The following is a 20,173-nucleotide window of genomic DNA, read 5'->3' as shown; positions in this document are numbered from 1 at the left end:
GGGGGGAATGCTACAGATATCTGTGGTTGTGATAACAGGAGTTAAGTAAGTACTTTGCTCTGACTTCAGTTTCCTGATGACAGGAGTGGAAAACAATTACCGTTCTCCCAACTGAATTCAGAGTATATTGTCTTGGGAACATTCCTTGCAGATGACAGAAAGAGAAGAAAGTATCCTATCAGATGTACTTCTAGCTCTTCCACAATTTATGTCTCCTGCCAATTTGGAAGCCTGTTTATTTGGTTTATTAAATACTACAGCTTACTATTTAAAATACTGTACAGCAGAACTGGAAGAACTATATGCTTTACTATGTTATCCTCCTTTGTTGAGCTCTTATCTGACAAGGTCATTATTTAAAGAGCATAGGCACATATAACCTTCAAGACACAATATGGCAATAAGCTGTTCTCTTTTTAGTGTCAGCTGTAAAATCTTGCAGGATGACTGACAATTATAAACACCTTGGGAAGTGTCGAAAAAGATCCCTTTTAATACTGGATTCTGATATCAATATTCTGTGTTGGAGGCATGGTCTCTCTAGCAGGAGCTGTGCAAGCAAATAAATGGGATCATACGAAATGGTTCATTCTTATGACTCCATTGCATCTTCCTCTTACCAAAGGATAGTCACCATTAATAACTCTTTCCCCCTCTCTTCTCTTTCTGCATCAGACAAAAAAAGCTAATTATTGTCTTTCAGGTATCTGGGCAGCTGGAGAACTTCTTAAGCACTTTACAATAAAGTGTAAACTCCTGCCCCTGTGGTCCCTACATGGCACAATTCAGTGAGGAACGTATCCTTCACAGGACCTTACATTCTGTATTGGTCTGTACTTTAAAAATATATGTGATACAAACATTTAAATAGGTTCACTGCATTTAGTTTTTACTGGCTTTTTACTGAGGCAGGCATTACATTGATTAACCCCCATGCCACGCCATTATCTGTGTGTGATACAATACAGAGTACAGGTGCACACTTCTGAATTAGCTCAGATTACCTTTGTCCTGATGAGAACGCGTGCAGTGATCCAGGATGGAAGTGAGAAATGCACGGAGGAAGGCAGCACAGTCCTTGTCCAAGACAGGTACTCACAGGTTGGTTGTCAGGCACAAGGGGGTTCCTGCCTCCACTGCAATTTGCACATCTAGAGCAGCCAAGGAATGCAAGCTCTAGGGGGAAAAAAAAGGGGGTCAGCATATCGTTAAATTGATGGGAAAGGTCATATATATCTGTCACTCCACCTGAGCAAAGTAAATACAGGTTTTCCTGTATTTTGACAGCATTAACAAGACTTACAGATCTATAGCTGGAAGGGATTTCCTGGTATCATTTACTCCATTCCCCAGCACCAGCACAGAATGATGTACGTATATCAAGCTATTCCTGTGTGGTGGGTTGACCCTGGCTGGGTGCCAGGTGCCCACCAAAGCTGCTCTATCACTCCCCCTTCTTAGCTGGACAGGGGGGAGAAAATATAACAAAAGGCTCGTGGGTCAAGATAAGGACAGTTTAATAAAATGAAAGCAAAGGTCGCGCGCGAAAGCAAAGAAAAACAAATGATATTATTCTCTACTTCCCATCAGCAGGCGATGTCTGGCCACTTCCTGGGAAGCAGGGCTTCAGTACGCGTGGTGGTTGCTCCGGAAGACAAAAAATGCCTTCCCTTCCGCCTCCCTTTACTTAGCGTTTATATCTGGGCTGACGTCATATGGTATGGAATATCTGTTTGGTTAGTTTAGGTCAGCTGTCCTGGTTATGTCCCCTCCCAAGATCTTGCCCTGCCCCAGCCTGCCATTGAGGGAGGGGGCAAAAATGTTGGGGAGACAGCCTTGATGCTGTGCCAGCGCTGCTCAGCAGTAGCCAAAACACTGGTGTGTTATCAACACCTCTCTAGCTACTAATGCAGAGCACAGTTCTATGAGGGCTGCTATGGGGACTATTAACTCCATCTCAGCCAGACCCAATACAATCTCCACCCCTTATTCCATACCATTTGCGTCATGCTCAGGTCCCACATAATTTAATACAGATGTCTTCTAACCATGCCATTGAATTTAATTCTCATTACTGAAATCCCTTCTTACCAACACTTACAACTGTAACTACATACTTAAACCACTTTTATACCCAACATACAGATTTATACATTCTTATTAATTACTATCCCCTGTCCTTTAAGAGATAGATCTTCCACTCCTCCAGATGTTCACACACAGGTTATGACTTGGGCCCCATCCATCAAGATGAGTGGTCAGGGCAGGAGAAGCAGTATGTTCGATCGTTGGGCACCAACACCGGCTTGGTTTGGGTCACCGATGCACTTGTCTGGTTCCTTGCGAAGTTCACTCCTTTGCAGTTCAGGTCATTCCTGCTACATTACTTCCTACAACATACAACTCACATCACAGATTATTTTTCCCTCAAGGTTAAATGTCCTTGAGGCACACATTGGGTCTCCCCATCCTTCCGCATTACCCACCAAGTACACCCAGGTCCCTGAGCAAAGACGATCCCACAAATGGGTTTGCCTTTTCCCATGGGAGGAGAAATCCACACTGCCTTCCCCAGCCACTTCCCCATGTGCACTACGGGGACCTTATCTCCTCCCACAGTATGTAGGGGTTTTGTTTGGGCAGGACCAGGACGGTTAGCAGATCCTCTGGTGTTAACTAGCCAAGTGGCTTCTGCTAAATTTGTATCCCAATGCTTCCATGTCCCATTGCCTAGTGCTCTCAACATAGTCTTCAACAGTCCATTATATCTCTCAATTTTTCCAGATGCTTGCGGGTGATAGGGTATGTGGTACACCCACTCAATGCCATGTTTCTTTGCCCAGGAGCTTATGAGGTTATTTCGGAAATGAGTCCCATTGTCTGATTCAATTCTTTCTGGGGTACCATGTCACCATAAAATTTGCCTTTCGAGGCCTAAGATGGTGTTTCGGGCAGTGGCATGGTTTACAGGGTACGTTTCTAGCCAACCAGTAGTTGCTTCCACCATCGTGAGTATGTAGCGCTTGCCTTGGCGTGTTTGTGGCAGTGGTCCAATGTAGTCAATTTGCCAGGCCTCGCTATATCGAAAACCCAGCCAGCGCCCTCTGTTCCAGGGAGACTTTACTCTGGTGGCTCGTTTGATTGCAGCACATGTTTCACATTCATGAGTGACCTGTGTGATGGCTTCCATGGTCAGGTCCACCCCTCGATCACGAGCCCACCTATATGTTGCATCTCTCCCTAGATGTCCCGATGTCTCATGGGCCCATCGAGCTACAAATAGCTCACCCTTACGCTCCCAGTCCAGGTCCACCTGAGCTACTTCTATTTTGGCAGCCTTGTCTACCTGTTCATTATTTCGATGTTCTTCAGTGGCACGGCTTTTGGGCATGTGAGCATCTACATGATGTACCTTTAAAGTCATGTGTTCTACACGGGCAGCAATGTCCTGCCACAATGCTGCTGCCCAGATGGGTTTACCCCTGTGTTGCCAATTGGTCTTCTTCCATTGTTGTAGCCACCCCCATAGGGCATTAGCCACCATCCAAGAGTCGGTATAGAGGTAGAGTACCGGCCACTTTTCTCGTTCAGCAATGTCTAGGGCTAGTTGGATGGCTTTCACTTCTGCAAACTGACTTGACTCGCCTTCTCCTTCAGTGGCCTCAACGACTTGTCGTGTGGGACTCCACACAGCAGCTTTCCACTTTCGATGGTTCCCTACCACACGACAGGATCCATCAGTAAACAAAGCATAACACCTTTCGTCTTCTGATAACTCATTATATGGTGGTGCCTCTTGGGCACGAGGTACCTCCTCAGGCGTTGCTCCAAAATCTCTGCCTTCTGGCCAGTCCATGATCTCTTCCAGAATTCCTGGGCGGTTAGATTTTCCCAGTCGAGCCCATTGCGTAATCAATGCTATCCACTTACTCCATGTAGCACTGGTTGCATGATGTGCAGAGGGGATGTTTCCTTTGAACATCCAGTGTAGCACAGGCAATCGTGGTGCCAAGAGGAGATACCCTTCTGTACCAACAACTTCGGAAGCGGCTCGAACCCCCTCGTATGCTGCTAGTATTTCTTTTTCAGTCGGGGTGTAGTGGGCTTCTGATCCTCGGTACCCCCGGCTCCAAAACCCTAATGGTCGACCTCGGGTTTCTCCTGGAGTTTTCTGCCAGAGGCTCCAGTTGAGACCATGCTCCCCAGCTGCAGTGTAGAGTACATTTTGTACATCTGGTCCTGTCCGGACAGGCCCAAGAGCTACTGCACGAGCTATTTCCTGTCTGATATGCTCAAAGGCTTGTTGTTGTTCAGGGCCCCATTCAAAATAGTTCTTTTTCCGCGTTACTCGATAGAGAGGGCTCACAAGCTGACTATAACCTGGAATATGCATTCTCCAGAACCCCACAAGGCCTAGGAAAGCTTGTGTTTCCTTCTTGTTAGCCGGTGGAGACATAGTTGCTATCTTGTTGACCACATCCATAGGGACATGACGGCGTCCATCCTGCCATTTTATTCCCAAGAACTGAATCTCCTGTGCAGGTCCCTTGACCTTGCTTTTCTTTATGGCGAAACCAGCTTTCAGAAGAATCTGAATTATTCTTTTTCCCTTCTCAAACACTTCTTCTGCCTCGTTGCCCCACACGATGATGTCATCTATGTATTGTAAATGTTCAGGGGCATCGCCTTGTTCCAGTGCCGTTTGGATTAGTCCGTGACAAATGGTAGGGCTGTGCTTCCACCCCTGGGGCAGTCGATTCCAGGTGTATTGGACACCTCTCCACGTGAAAGCAAACTGTGGCCTGCACTCTGCTGCCAAAGGAATGGAGAAAAATGCATTGGCAATATCAATTGTAGCATACCACGTGGCTGCCTTTGATGCCAGTTCATATTGGAGCTCTAACATGTCTGGTACAGCAGCACTCAGTGGCGGTGTCACTTCATTCAGGCCGCGATAATCTACTGTTAACCTCCACCCTCCATCAGACTTTTGCACTGGCCATATAGGACTATTAAAAGGTGAATGAGTCTTGCTGATGACTCCTTGGCTCTCTAGTTGATGAATCAGCTCATGGATGGGAGCCAGGGAGTCTCGGTTTGTCCGATATTGCCGGTGGTGCACCGTCCTGGTAGCGATTGGCACCTGCTGTTCTTCAACTCGCAGAAATCCCACAATGAAGGGATCTTCCGAGAGGCCAGGCAGGGTAGATAGCTGTTTGATCTTCTCTGTGTTTACAGTGGCTACACCAAAAGCCCATCGGTACCCCTTTGGGTCCTTGAAGTACCCTCTCTTGAGGTAGTCTATGCCAAGGATACAAGGGGCCTCTGGGCCGGTCACAATGGGGTGCTTTTCCCACTTGTCCCCTGTCAAGCTCACTTCAGCCTCCAATACAGTCAATTCTTGGCATCCCCCTGTCACTCCAGAGATCCAGATGGGTTCTGTGCCCCTGTACCCTGATGGCACCAGCGTACACTGTGCACCAGTGTCTACCAAAGCCTTATACTTCTGTGGGTCTGATGTGCCAGGCCATCGAATCCACACAGTCCAGTATATCCGGTCATCCCTTTCCTCCTCCTGGCCGAAGGCAGGGACCCTCTATTGCTGTTCCTCATCAGAGTATTCACTGTCTGACCCTTGCGGTGCCAGACCAGAAGTCCCCTCACCAGAATCAAGGGAGGTGGTTTCAGTTCTTTTATGCCTGGAGGATCGCTGATTGCTTTCTTGGGCCTCTACAGCAACAACACTGACAGCCTTCTTCTTGGGTGACCCCTTCTTAACAGCTGTCTTCCCTCTCGGTTCACGTACGTGGGCTTCCAACTTAAAGGTGGGTTCACCATCCCACTTCCTCATGTCCTCCCCTTGGTCACGCAGGAAGAACCAGAGCATACCACGTGGCATACGCCTTGGGCTCCCTTTCCCTCTGACCGGAGCAGGAGAGGACTGATTTCTTGGAGCATCCCTAACAGCCAAGGCACTGTCCTGTAGGGATGAGGAGACACAGAGATTTTCTTCAAAGTTTTGGAGCCAAGATGACACTTTATCCACAGTTGGTGTTTCCATATCTGGGCAATACATTGCTGCCAAGCTGTTAGAATACGACGCTGGGGCACCTTGAATCACCTTTCTCCACATGGCCCGTGTGCACAGGACATCCTCTGGATCTTTTGAGACTTCCTCATCATCTAGATCACTGTAGATGACTTCCACCACTGCTAACTCTCTCAGGTACTGGATGCCTTCATCTGCGGTAGTCCACTTTTCTGAGGAATTCACAAGATCTTCCTTGAATGGATATCTTGCCCTCACACTTGAGAGGAGCCGGCTCCAGAGACTGCAAATTGCTCCTTCTTTTCCAATTCCTCTTTCAATTCCCCGGTTTCTAGCGAGGGATCCCAGCTGTTGGGCTTCCTTGCCTTCCAGTAGCTGACTGTCGGCCCCATTATCCCAGCATCGGAGCAGCCAGGCAGGGATCCGCTCACCTGGCTGGCGGCTGTAGTCTTTCCGCAAGTCCCGAAGTTCTGAGGACGTCAGGGACCGGGTAGTTTCTGCTTCCTGTTTAAGTTCCTTCACTCCTTCCTCCAATTTCTTTATTGAAGGACCAGGTTCTAAATTAAGGCTTTCCTCTTCTTCTTCTTCCCTTACTAATCGATGGTATGGACCTGTTGATCTCCTTATCCATTGTTTCCTTTTCACTACTGGGGCAATTACTGTGGTGGTTGTTGTTGTTTGGGTCCCTATCTCAAGCATGGTGTCCTCAGATGCAGTCTGGGTCCCTGCCTCAACCATGGTCCTCTGAGAGTGTTGAACTATGGCTCGGTAGGCATGGGCCAAGCCCCAGTACAGTGCGAGAAGCTGCTGGTTTTCATTGGGATAGGCAAGGCACCCTTCTATCAGGTGGCGCGCCAGTTTGCCAGGGTTACTTGCCTGTTCAGGTGTAAAGTCCCAGATTATGGGAGGTGATAACCGTCCTAGGAATCTGCCCAAATCCTTCCATATACCCTGCCACCCAGGGACCGGTCGCTTGAGGGCACATTTCAGTATTGCCTCACCCGAAACTTGTCTTCTCTTATACCAGGATGAGACCAGATTCCACAATACCCATAATACACCACCAGTATTAATTATTAGTATTGAACAACTCACATAAGGGTGAACAAGGACCTCAGGAGCCTGCATAATAAAACCATTCACATCAATGCCTGGTAGGGAGAGGGAGATGTGTTCCCTCATCTCCTCCACAAGATAGCTTCCACAACACAGCAAAGCCATCAGTGCCAGGACAAAGCACATAGATATTATTTGTATTAGCATGTTCCCGAGTTCCTTCATTCTCCCCACAAGATAGCTCCCACAGCACAAAAAAACCATCAGTGCCAAGGCAAAGCACACAGCCATTATTTGCATTACCACGTTCCCAAACTCAGCAAGGCAGAGATAAGCAAGCAGCCAACAAGCTCCGTGACCTGCACAGGAGCTTGCCACTTAATAACTAGCTAAGGCACACTTAATGCAAAACTGCCGTTGTCTTGCCCCACGTTGGGCGCCAAAAAGGACTGTGGTGGGTTGACCCTGGCTGGGTGCCAGGTGCCCACCAAAGCTGCTCTATCACTCCCCCTTCTTAGCTGGACAGGGGGGAGAAAATATAACAAAAGGCTCGTGGGTCAAGATAAGGACAGTTTAATAAAATGAAAGCAAAGGTCGCGCGCGAAAGCAAAGAAAAACAAATGATATTATTCTCTACTTCCCATCAGCAGGCGATGTCTGGCCACTTCCTGGGAAGCAGGGCTTCAGTACGCGTGGTGGTTGCTCCGGAAGACAAAAAATGCCTTCCCTTCCGCCTCCCTTTACTTAGCGTTTATATCTGGGCTGACGTCATATGGTATGGAATATCTGTTTGGTTAGTTTAGGTCAGCTGTCCTGGTTATGTCCCCTCCCAAGATCTTGCCCTGCCCCAGCCTGCCATTGAGGGAGGGGGCAAAAATGTTGGGGAGACAGCCTTGATGCTGTGCCAGCGCTGCTCAGCAGTAGCCAAAACACTGGTGTGTTATCAACACCTCTCTAGCTACTAATGCAGAGCACAGTTCTATGAGGGCTGCTATGGGGACTATTAACTCCATCTCAGCCAGACCCAATACATCCTGACAGATGCTTATTTTTGAACAGCTTCCAATGAAGGTGATTCCACAATGACCGCAAGCAGCATCCTCTCACATTACTTCATTCCCCTTCTAACTAGAATTTTTTTCTAATTGCTAACACAAATCTCTCTTGTTGCAAATTAAATTTGTACCTGCACTGGACACAGCCAACAGTTGAATCAATTTCATGACAACTGAAAACATACTCGGCAAACTGCTATATTTCCCCTTCCCTCAGTTTCCTCTTTTTTTTCAGCCTTCCTTCCTTCTGTCCTTTCTCAGAGCTCAGGATTTCTGAAGAGCCTGTCACCTCCATTGCTTTTCTCTCAGCTCTCTCTAGTTTTTCATTGTTTTAAAAACACAGTGCCCAAAACAGGACTTTCTATTCCACCTGTGAAAGAAAAAGCCAGTGCCAAACAGACCCCCAAAATTATCTTCTTTGGCTTATGCATGGTCCTATTATTAACACTTCGCAGAACATCATTTGTCTGTTTTGCAATCCTGCCATGTAACTGACTCACGCTCAGCCTGTGACCCATGTAACCCTGGGTTCTTTTCTGCAGACAGGACTGTGGTGAGCCCTGCGTAAGGGTCTTGAGCTGACTCTGAGGGACAGACGAGGGTAGATCACATCATGTTGTGACAGCTGTGAGGAAAGAGAGCCTCAGGGCCTGCATCCACCAGCCACAACCAGACTAGACATAGCTCAAGTAAAGTGCTGTCAATTAGTTTGCACAGAGACCTGGGTGCAGTCAGTGCCAGAGAAAGGCTTGATCCTGCCACTGGTTTTACGAGTAGACCTTTGCATTCATCAGATCATTTAATACAACAAAAACAGACTGAAACAAATTTAAATGGAGCCCACGGACAGAGGGCAGTGAGGAAGAGAGATGTCAAGCGCATGCAGGTCAGTTTATATGCTTACAGGGCATGGGTCTCAAGACTGTCATGCCTATTACCTTTACCCTCAGTATGCTGAATAAAGAACAGAGAAGGGGATTCACACCACTAATGGTGTGCTTTTCTTCAGGTGCCTTCTTCTCACCTTGCTTCTACATCCAACTTAGCAGAGGATTCATCCCACCTAAATGATCTAAAACTGGCATTGTGTCTGAGCCCCTTTTGGTTTTGTTTGCAGTCTGGGAAAGGAAGAACTACCTTCTGAGCTCTGGATTCACCCTATTCCAAAATAAATGTCTTTGAGACAAGGCATGAATCACTTCCCAAATGTGCTGCCTCTCTCTGTTGACCAGTGAGGGAGTGACCAGGACAGCCTTAGGCTGGGTGTCCAATTCTTTGACAGCCATGGAAAGGCAATCACAATTATTTCCTTAATGATGGCCCAGGCTCTCTAGTCCAGCTGATTACTTTTCCAGGAAAGCTCTCATAATCTGTTCTACGCATAGCCAAATTCAGTTTATGTATGAGAATCCATAAAGTTTAGTTTAATTGCTGAATATCCTCTCTGTTCTCTCTCTTCCACACATCCTCTGTCTCTAGCTCTAGTTATCTGTAGCAGATTGTCTTTTCCTAGCCATTCCTGGCAATACCTCAATAACCAGCAGTTGGGTCACATTCATGGAGTCACAAGAACAAGACAAAGCTATCAGTTAAAAATGATATCTCCTCTCCCTGGCTTTCATTCGGCCTGGCATAAACTGACAAAGGCATGTCATTTTTTTTGCCTGACCACACTTCTCATAGCATGTAGAAGGAAGCATAATTTGCTATCACAGCAATTTTTCCCTTTCACACTTGGCTAACCACACTATACATTTCACACAGATCTTTTCACTCAGCTGCTGCAAGTAATGGTCCTGAGGTACCAGAAATCAGAGACTATGCTGTCTCAGCTTTGTTAGAAGCCATAGAATTCACTGCTAAAACTGTACATGCTTTACTGATCTTATTAAAGCAGATTTTTTGGTAGCAAACTCATGAAATGCAAACTGTTGACAGAAAAGCTTTGTTGGTAGATTTTTTGCAGAGTAGCACGTGTAATTACACAGTACACATATATGTAATTTTGGTTCTGTTTCTGCAGAACTTCGTGCAAGAACTGGAAGGTCAACATCATTCCCCAGAAAGAGGGATAAAGAGCAGCTAAATTTGGGATGCAGAGGGCTGCTGTTATGGTTGGGTCAGAAGCTGCCACTAATCTAGAACAGGAGCAGAAAATAATTTTCTCCATCCAAGCTGTGCTTGAATATTTATCTACCACCGTACTTATTTCCATGAAAAGTATTGTACATTTGCCACGAGTGGACACACAGCTGTCCATTTCTGACACTGAACTGATCTGTTAGTTCCAGTGTAACATCATGGGAGAGACAAGGGATTGGAAATCACGACCATGGAAAGTCTTTTCCATATCCTGGTCTGGTATATTTGTATTTTGTAACTGGAAAAATGTAATTGTGTGAAATTAATCAGGTGATGGTTCAGAGCACTACTAGCTTTCATTATGGCTGAAACCTCTTTGTAGTGACGTTCTGTGCTCAGTGGTCTGGAGTTGGTCTACATTTTCAAACACTAGATGGTGCCAAGGGTACACAAATAAAGAAAAGCTGACTAAAAGAAACAAAAATGTTCGATTTTAACGGCAATACTTACGTAGTTTGGTCTCTGTGCAGTTCTGTGAATTAGTTCAAAATCTACTGTTAAAATGTCTCATTACCTAGGAAGTGACAGAAAAAAATTCTGTACAAGATGATAGTAACCCAAGTAAACTCAAGTAATTTAGTGCTAGATGTAACCAGCATAGGCGGTCCAGATTCATCTAGTTCAAAACCTTTTCTCTGATGGTGACTGGTACAAAGTGCTTCAAAGAAACCTGTAAAAGCCCTGTGGCAAGCAGATAGTCAGAGTCTTACCCTCGGTCTTAGCATGGTACCTAACACTTACAGGTTGGCTTAAGCTCTAGCATATGAAGCCAAACATTGCAAAAAGGTGTTTCTAATTAAAAAATTGGTTGTTCTTGCTAGATATAAAAAAACTAGTTGACCTATTTTATAACTTAACTATGGACACCAATTGCAAGATTAAAAGATGCAAATGTCTGCAAACTGTATCCATGCCTACATAATAACAAAGATGATTAAAATCTTGAACTTTTTCTAGATTTACTGCTTTCTTGAATAGAAAATTTCGTATTTGCTTATCTGACAGTCTTACTGGTCTCACTATATGATCAAACTCTAGGGAATGAGAAACAAATTACCATAACTTTAAATCAGAAATGCATAATATCCACTGCGTACTGCTTTACAGCAATATTTGGGGAAAAAATCTGTAGCCATTCTGCAAGCCAGTATCATACTTTCCTGAGGCAGTTTGTATGAGACTATTATCTGTGAGATAATGATATTGATAGCTTGTAGGAAGACTGTTATTAAATTACTAGCAAGAAAGGACATAAAGAGAAGGAATATTTGACAGCTTATTAGCATTTCTATTCTGATACTCTATTGTTTCAAAGTTATTGACAGTGTTCTCTTTTCCCAGTCCAGATTTTCCTGTTTGTACACAGTTGGAGTTCTGTGGGAAGAGGAATTTCTGTCTACGAAGGATATGCAAGAGGGTGCAATTATCTGAGTCTTGGGGGAAGGGCTCATTTCACATAGTTATTTGTCAGTACAGATGGTAGATCCTGGTTCTGCGATCAGAAGGATTATCATAAGGAACCTCTCATAGATGTCAATGTAGCTGGACAGAGAGTTTACTTTCTCAGTGGAGAAGTAAGTACCATTTCTTAAATCCTTCTGACCCAAGTCTTTAAGAAGGACCCTTGGATCCACCCTTGATGTAAAATAGTTTCCTGGAAACTGGGCTGTGATGCCTACACAGTGCTGTGTCTCTGTGTCTTTTGTGGCAGCATCATGTATGTAAATAAATAAAGTTACTTTTACATGACTGGTCTTCAAGACTACAGGTATCTCTTACCAGTAGGCTTACAGGCTTACAGAGTGAGGCTCAGTCCATAGGCAACAGAAGTGATGTGATGCAGCCCACCATAAAGAGACTGAGCAAACAGAAGGCACCATGTCTCTGTTGCTTGTACATCTTGCATTTACGAGAACTATGCTGCCTCAACAAACTTGCGTACAGAAGCTGTGGTGGGAGGGTGCGTAAGACAGACAAACATACCAAAGGGAAACCAACAGTATACCTATGCCTAACTGATGATGATGTTTAGAGATACAACGAAGATTACAACAGTTGTGAAGAATGAAGCCAGGTCAGTAATACAGGATAATCTGGGTGGCATGGTCAACTGGACACAAGCAGACAATATAATCAAACATCAGGTTATAGATCTAGGATGAAAGCATGCAGACCATATTCAGACAACAGGTGAAAGCTGGAAGATCTGTCCTGTGGAGATGTGACATTGGAAAGTACTCGGCAATGAGTAAGGTGGATTTTCAGCTGAGTATTCAGCTTCTGATCTAATTCTGTAGCCAAGAGCACTAATGCAATCCATAAATGTACCCATAAATCAAAAGTGAAGGGACCTATTTGAAATTTGTGTGATTGATCTCCACTAAATTCAGTGTTGAGACACTGAGAAGGTTTAGAGAAGACTCACAATTGCCATTAAAAATTGGAAAACATTTTGTAGTGAAATACTTCAGGAATTTGCTTTGCTTTGCTTATGAAACAAACTGTCGTGGTTTAACCCCAGCCAGCAACTAAACAACACGCAGCCGTTCACTCACTCCCCCCCACCCTGTGGGATGGGGGAGAAAATCGCGAAAAGAAGTAAAACACGTTGGTTGAGATAAGAACGGTTTAACAGAACAGAAAAGAAGAAACTAATAATGATAATGATAACACTAATAAAATGACAACAGCAATAATGAAAGGATTGGAATGTACAAATGATGCGCAGTGCAATTGCTCACCACCCGCCGACCGGCACCCAGCTAGTCCCCGAGCGGCGATTCCCCGCCCCCACTCCCCAGTTCCTATACTAGACGTGACGTCACATGGTATGGAATACCCCGTTGGCCAGTTTGGGTCAGCTGCCCTGGCTGTGTCCTGTGCCAACTTCTTGTGCCCCTCCAGCTTTCTCACTGGCTGGGCATGAGAAGCTGAAAAATCCTTGACTTTAGACTAAACACTACTTGACAACAACTGAAAACATCAGTGTTATCAACATTCTTCACATACTGAACTCAAAACATAGCACTGTACCAGCTACTAGGAAGACAGTTAACTCTATCCCAGCTGAAACCAGGACACAAACATAAGTCCATAACCTCCTGTGCGGTTCCTCTGCAGGTTAGTATTACTTCACATGCCCACCGGGTGCACTGTGTCACTCTTCAGTACACGGGTAGATCAAGTTCCTAGGATGGGGTCATTTTCAATCTCATGTTGACACAGTTACATTTTGCAAAGTTAGGTTAAATATTCTTAAAGAAAGAGGGGGCCTGTGACAGGGGAAGAATCTATTACTCTTTCATTAGAGATCTAATGGAAATAAGGACTTTGGGTAAAAACCCTATTCTGAGAATCAGCCACCTCAAGGTTCAAGTCATGTCTGGCTGAGCAGCTGATTGCTGCGACACCACTCCCTGAAATCCAGGGAAGTCCTGAGTACATAGGCAAGTACTGCTGACACATTAATACAATTCATGTGATCTGGGGGTGAGCACAAGCTGGAGAGAAGTACTGCATTTGTGGGCCAAATGTAGCCTTGTTGCCCAGATGCTAAGCAGTCCTGCCTTAAGCACTCCTGTGCAGACAGAGTCTCATTTCCTAACATTGTAATTGTAGATCATCTGCCAAAGACTGATTAGTTTCAAAAGGCTAACTTCAGTTTCTAAGAGTCCTTACAAAACCACCTACACAGCATCAACTCAAGCCCAAAGCCAGGAATCTGCAAACTAAATGATACTGCTGCAATGCTCAATAAGCAAAACTTCCCCACTAGCAAGCAAAAGATCAAATAAATGGTTTTAATTTAACCCTTTTTTACTGGAGGCAAGAGAGAAGGAAAAACAACAACATATCCACTAGAATAGTACATAATGCACAGGTCAACCACATCACTCCCAACATGAGGTTGGAAATAGATCCATCATAATTCTCCTCCAAAAGCTATCAGGAATGGCTGAGATAAACAGCTACTGCTCACAGTTCAGTGTTCAGCCTCCAAAGGGATGAACTGGTGGGTGCATCTATGAGCAGCCTATAAAGAGGATGCTCATTCTCTAGACTTGGCAAGCAGCTTACAAAAATAAAGTCATTTTGTGATACAGACCACATCAGTATTTTCAACCTACAATATGGAACCATTATAGAGCATTAAAACGGCCATGGGTGTCAGAACTGTGTTCCCTAACTTTCTTTCCCAACTTAAAACTAAACTTCTTATGTGATACAGATTATGCCAGAATTTTCACCCTCGAAAGCGAGTTTTACACACATGTTCACCTAGGAAACTCTGCTTACGTACCAAGTAAGTAGGAGCTAAGCTCAAGCTAAGGAATAATGAGATATTGAATCAGATCACAGCTCATTTACCTATTAACAAATTTTGTAAGTTATCCATATCTGAATTTTTCATTCAAAAAAAATTACAACAAATCTTAGTATTTACATGCTTCATAGTGAAGTTATAAGGTCTAATTTATTAAACTGTAAAGTGTGATGAGATTCTCAGCTAGAAGATGTTAGGAACAAATAAGATTTATTTGAAAGTACAGAAAATGATCTGAACAAAAAACAGAGTTGGGTAAATTAATAGGAGGAAAATATACTCTGTTTCACTCTATTAAGATGAATGGCATTTTGCCTGGAATATGGGTCATGGAGAACATTATATTCTGAGTGTAAGACATGGCTAGGCAAGAAGGAAAAAGGAGTAGTAATCTGGAGGACAAATTGCAGGAAGAAATAAGGAGGAATACATTGAAGTGATAGGAATACTGCGTGAAGAACTACTTTAAGACTAAAAGCTAAGTTGTATCTTATCACTTTGAAAGCCATTCAAGTTAAAAGGCTCAAGGATTCTGCTGAGGGAATGAATCAGATCTCAAAGCCTCACATACAGCGTGTAAGAGCGTAGGACAAAGCATTCTCAGTCTGGGAGACCTGGCTCTGGAAAGAATTTTCAGTAGATGTTAGATGAATCACGGTCTAAGCTCTCATGAGTCATTGCAAAACCTTCATTAACACTTGTAGACCCGAATAAACATTTACAATACTAACTGAAACTCACAGCTTTCCCACAGAACAATGAAAGATTAGCAGAAACAGCCTGGTCCAAAACAAAGCTTTAAAGAAAGTGACAAAAGCCAGAGACACAAAATTGAAACATTATTCATTACTTCTATAAAGAATCACCCAGAATCAGTGATGCCATTTCCATCTTCTCTGTTCACATGTAGACATTTTATTGGTACTTAGACATTTTGGCAAAATGACAGTAGCAATGCTGGCATCTTTCCCCACACACAGTGGTATCTCAGCTTGTGGTGGCAGCAGTTTCCATTTGCTCTTTTTTTGTGGACTAGGGTCACTCAGACCCCATCTGCACTGGAACCATATGGTACTACTGTAATCATCACCAGTAACTCTGTTTAAAAGTAAGGACACTAGAAACACAAAAGCATGCCAGGACTGAAATGGGGAAAGCTGTGGGCATATCTGAGTGACAGCAGGACAAAGCAGACAAACTGCCAGTGCACAATTACTACATTTTATCTGTACTGCTTGCCAAATGCAGTCCTATGCAGTGTCATTAACAGAATTCAGTCTTAATAAATGTCATTTGTGTAGAGTATTTGCAGGCCCTGATTTGTCACATCTGTTACTGACATTACACAAGTCCTGCTTTGAGTCATTTTTGATTGACTGTGCTGATACATACTGAAGCCAGAGCTGCAGATATTACTTCCATAGGACTTTTGGAAAAATATTTCTTGTAGCAATAACCTAGTCAAATGATGCATCTAGGGTTTTTTTATACATTCTATAGCCTGATAATATGTTTGATAATTTAAATTTGATTTGCTGCTATATTTAAATCTACTCACTTATGCTTTCAGCAACAAAGCAATTTCCCCATATGCTTTGATACACTCTGCCTAAACTTTTTGTATTGCTGTGCACATGCCCTCTGAATTTTGGCTCAGCAACGTATGGAGCTTATTACCTAGGACCTCTCTCGAGGCTATCAGTTTTATTTAGATTCCATTCAGATTTTAAATTTATGGCTAGGGTTTGATTTATCTGGCTTGATTCAATGCCCAGTGAAGTCAATGGAAAGTTCCTATTGACCTAAAAGGAAGTTGACTGAGGCACTTCCGTGTGCCTAGTTTGATGTGACATTAAAGTCCTTTTCTTCCATTAGGTTCCCCATATTTAAAGTGAGTTGGAAACTGTCACAAAGTACTGAACTGTTTTCTGAACGCAGAGATGTGGAAAAAAAACCCATTGCTCATGAGGGTCTGCCCAAGGTCTCATTGAAATCAGCAGAAGCTGTTTCATTTACTGTGATGGAAGCTGAGCTAGAGCTGAACATCAGAACTACATTTATTCCAAGATTTATTCCAGAAAGTGAAAACCTAATGTAAAAAACAGATAGTTTTGCCCTTTCTGGGTCTTTATTAAGTTGGAGAGAAAGTAGGAACCCAATGCTCTTCACAATTGCATGAATTTCATGAAATGCAATCTGTTGATATAAGTTTCCAGAGTTCTGTGAAACTCTCAGCTTTCGTCTTAAAAACAAAAAAGAACAAAAGGAAAAAAGTAAGTTAACTGCTTTTAAGACTACAGAGAAAGGTAGGAAACCATAAATCCTAAAAGCTCAAAAATAAGAAGGCCAAGTCCCTCTTCCCAAAATGATTTGTGGTAAGATGCTATGATTTTTAAATCAGCTTCATAGTTTGGAGGTCTGATTCACTTTGAAATGCTTAATATTGTTAATGACTCTGTCTCACTGTGCTGGATAATTATTCTCTGTGCCATGACATTTCCTAAAGACTCTCAACTGAGTCAGCACTCCCATCATGCCAGAGCTGTCCAAAACCTAAAAATTTAAAAAGGGGAAAAGTCATGTAGCTTGTCAGCAAAATTAATTTTACCACAAGCTAATATGCAAATGGATTAAAAAATGCTGTTTAAACTACAACATTATAGTCTGCCTCAATCATTGTATAAAATCAAACTGGAAGAGATGTTAGAAGACCTTCTGCAAAAATATCTAAGAATGCATCAGGTTATTTTTATCTAGAGGGAAACCTGTGTCATATACAGAATATAATACAGCTTTGGCAAACATTTATATATACAAATGCTTATGCATATGTGAATAGCTATTTGCAATTCCAAGGCTCTGTTACTGGTACAAAAATGATTACTGACAGCACCATCTCTTTCTGTATATGATCTGCCGCTGTACCCAAATTTCTTCAACACAGAAACTATTGCAAGAGCAACTACATAATATACTGCTCCAAAAATGTCTAAGTACTTTATTATCTCTGCATACCTAGTTATCTTATGCTACTCTGCTATTCATAAGAAAACTGCTTGCTGTTTTCACAGGAATGAATTTGTGGTATCACCTGTGAATTTCCAGTGCATTCTGATCCATAAGAGGCATGCAGACTCTCCCACCAAATCAGGGGACCACGGATGAAATTTCAAGGAACTTCTTGTGTGTTACTTACTTCTTTATCTGTCTGATTAAGACCTAAGTCTGCAAGTCCTAATACAATATTTTAGGTTCATCTCTGCTGGAAAACCTTGATACAACACTGGTAGGAAAAGGAACTGTTTATGGCACCTAGCCTGATTTGTGATTAGGGGATTTTCATTAATATTTTCAGCTCTGAATTTCAGAAGAGGTAACAGTCAACGTATTAGAAATCCACGCCTACAGCCCACTGCCAGCTCATTTCACTGGCTGACAACTGATAAGTACTTGAATTATGGCAGTACTATCTAAATATCCATCCATGACTTTCATTTTCTGTACATCTCTCCCTACCACCTACAGTCTAAAAGACACCTGGTTTTATTTCTCAAGGCAGGGAATGAGAAGGGAATGTGAGCTAAATTCACAGAGGACATAAAAGTTCAGTTTGAATGTTCCACTGAAACGCCAAGACCCTCATTTCAGTCTGCAGTGGGTGTCTGAGTTTCAGCCACTGGCCATGCACAAAGCCATCTCCTGAGCCAGTTACGGGGGAGCAATCACACTGTGTGTTTCCAGCCTGCAGAAGCCATGCCAGGGGAAGATGTATAAGAGGCACATCTAAGATGGGATGAATCACAGTCTGGAAATACAGATTTCTTTCCACTGATGGTAGGGAGAACAAAGGTGATTAGCTCAGACCGGACATCGAACTTCCAGATGATGTGTGATCAATCACTGTATTGGGTTTGTGTGGCAAGGTTTTGGTAGTGGGGGGAGCTACAGGAGTGGCTTCTGTGAGAAGCTGCTAGAAGCTTTCCCTATGTCCAACAGAGCCAATGCCAGCCGGCTCCAAGTCAGACCCACTGCTGGCCAAGGCCGAGCCCATCAGCGATGGTGGTAGCACCTCTGGGATAACAGATTTAAGAAGAAGAAAAAGTTGCTGCGGAACAGAAACTGCAGCCAGAGAGAGGAGTGAGAACATGTAAGAGAAACAACCCTGCGGACACCAAGGTCAGTGAAGAAGGAGGGGGAGGAGGTGCTCCAGGCACCAGAGCAGAGATTCCCCTGCAGCCCGTGGGGAAGACCATGGTGAGGCAGGCTGTCCCCCTGCAACCCATGGAGGTCCACGGTGGAGCAGATATCCATCTGCAGCCCATGGAGGACCCCACGCTGGAGCAGGTGGATGCCTGAAGGAGGCTGTGACCCCATGGGAAGCCTGTGCTGGAGCAGGCTCCTGGCAGGACCTGTGGACCAGTGGAGAGAGGAGCCCACGCTGGAGCAGGTTTGCTGGCAGGACTTGTGACCCCATGGGGGACCCACGCTGGAGCAGTCTGTTCCTGAAGGACGGCACCCAGTGGAAGGGACCCACGCTGCAGCAGATTATGAAGAACTGCAGCCTGTGGGAAGGACTCATGTTGGAGAAGTTCACGGAGGACTGTGTCCTGTGGGAGGGACCCCACGCTGGAGCAGGGGAAGAGTGAGGAGGAAGGAGCAGCAGAGACAACGTGTGATCAACTGACTGCAACACCCGTTCCCTGTCCCTCTGTGCTGCTCAGGGGGAAAATAGAGAATTTGAGAGTAAAGTTGAGCCCGGGAAGAAGGGACGGGTAGGGGGGGGAAGGTGTTTTAAGCTTTGGTTTTGTTTCTCATTATCCTACTCTGATTTGATTGGCAATAAATTAAATTCATTTTCCCCAAGTTGAGTCTCTTTTGCCCGTGACAGTAACTGCTGAGTGATCTCCCTGTCCTTATCTCGACCCATGAGCCTTTTGTTCATATTTTCTCTCCCCCGTCCAGCTGATGGGGGGGAGTGATAGAGTGGCTTGGTGGGCACCTGGTGTCCAGCCAAGGTCAACCTACCACAATCACCACAAAGGAAAAGGGAAAAAGACAGTAGTGCAGAAGTCTAGTGAATATATAGGGAGACTAGGTTAGATAGTTCATGTGTATACCCCTGTTGACATCTAGATTTTGACATTTAGGTGTTGACATCTAGATTTACTCAGATTCATCCCACCTTTCTGAACAGGTGAACCTTCCTCTCCAACTGACTGGCCAGTCTTGACTCTGAGCAGAGGCTCTGGTCTTAGCTCCGTTTCTGCCTGGAGGTGGAGATGTGCCTCTCAGAGCAGCTTCCACCTCTTGAATGAGGCTTCTGCATGTTCAGTCTCCAGGCTTCACATGCCTCTCAGAGTCGCAGGGTTTGTGTCAACCATTTTTTGTGTAGGCCCAGGACTTACACAGCCTCTGCAAGTATCCAATGAATCTAGCTCTTCATGTGAATTTTGCAGCTCCCTTAATTTCTGAGTTTGGAAACACCCATGCCTCTGCTTAAGTCTGTGACCTAAGCCTGCACTAAAATGGGGATTTAGCAGAAATAGT

The 20,173-nt window shown here is 44.2% G+C and overlaps 1 long non-coding RNA gene across 1 annotated transcript; it reads right to left on the bottom strand.

Moving 5' to 3' along the window:
- Positions 1-868: 868 nt before the first annotated feature.
- On the bottom strand, positions 869-10,883 carry LOC121233777. The gene is made up of 2 exons (XR_005933883.1): positions 10,753-10,883; positions 869-1,176 (listed from the first exon to the last, which is right to left on the bottom strand). It is a non-coding gene; the product is annotated as an uncharacterized LOC121233777 (long non-coding RNA).
- Between the last annotated feature and the right edge of the window lie 9,290 nt (positions 10,884-20,173).

This window comes from Aquila chrysaetos, chromosome 13 (assembly GCF_900496995.4).
Source record: "Aquila chrysaetos chrysaetos chromosome 13, bAquChr1.4, whole genome shotgun sequence".
Lineage (NCBI taxonomy): Eukaryota > Metazoa > Chordata > Aves > Accipitriformes > Accipitridae > Aquila > Aquila chrysaetos.
Note: the sequence above shows the minus strand (reverse complement) of the source record. Positions and strands in the feature narration are given on the sequence as shown.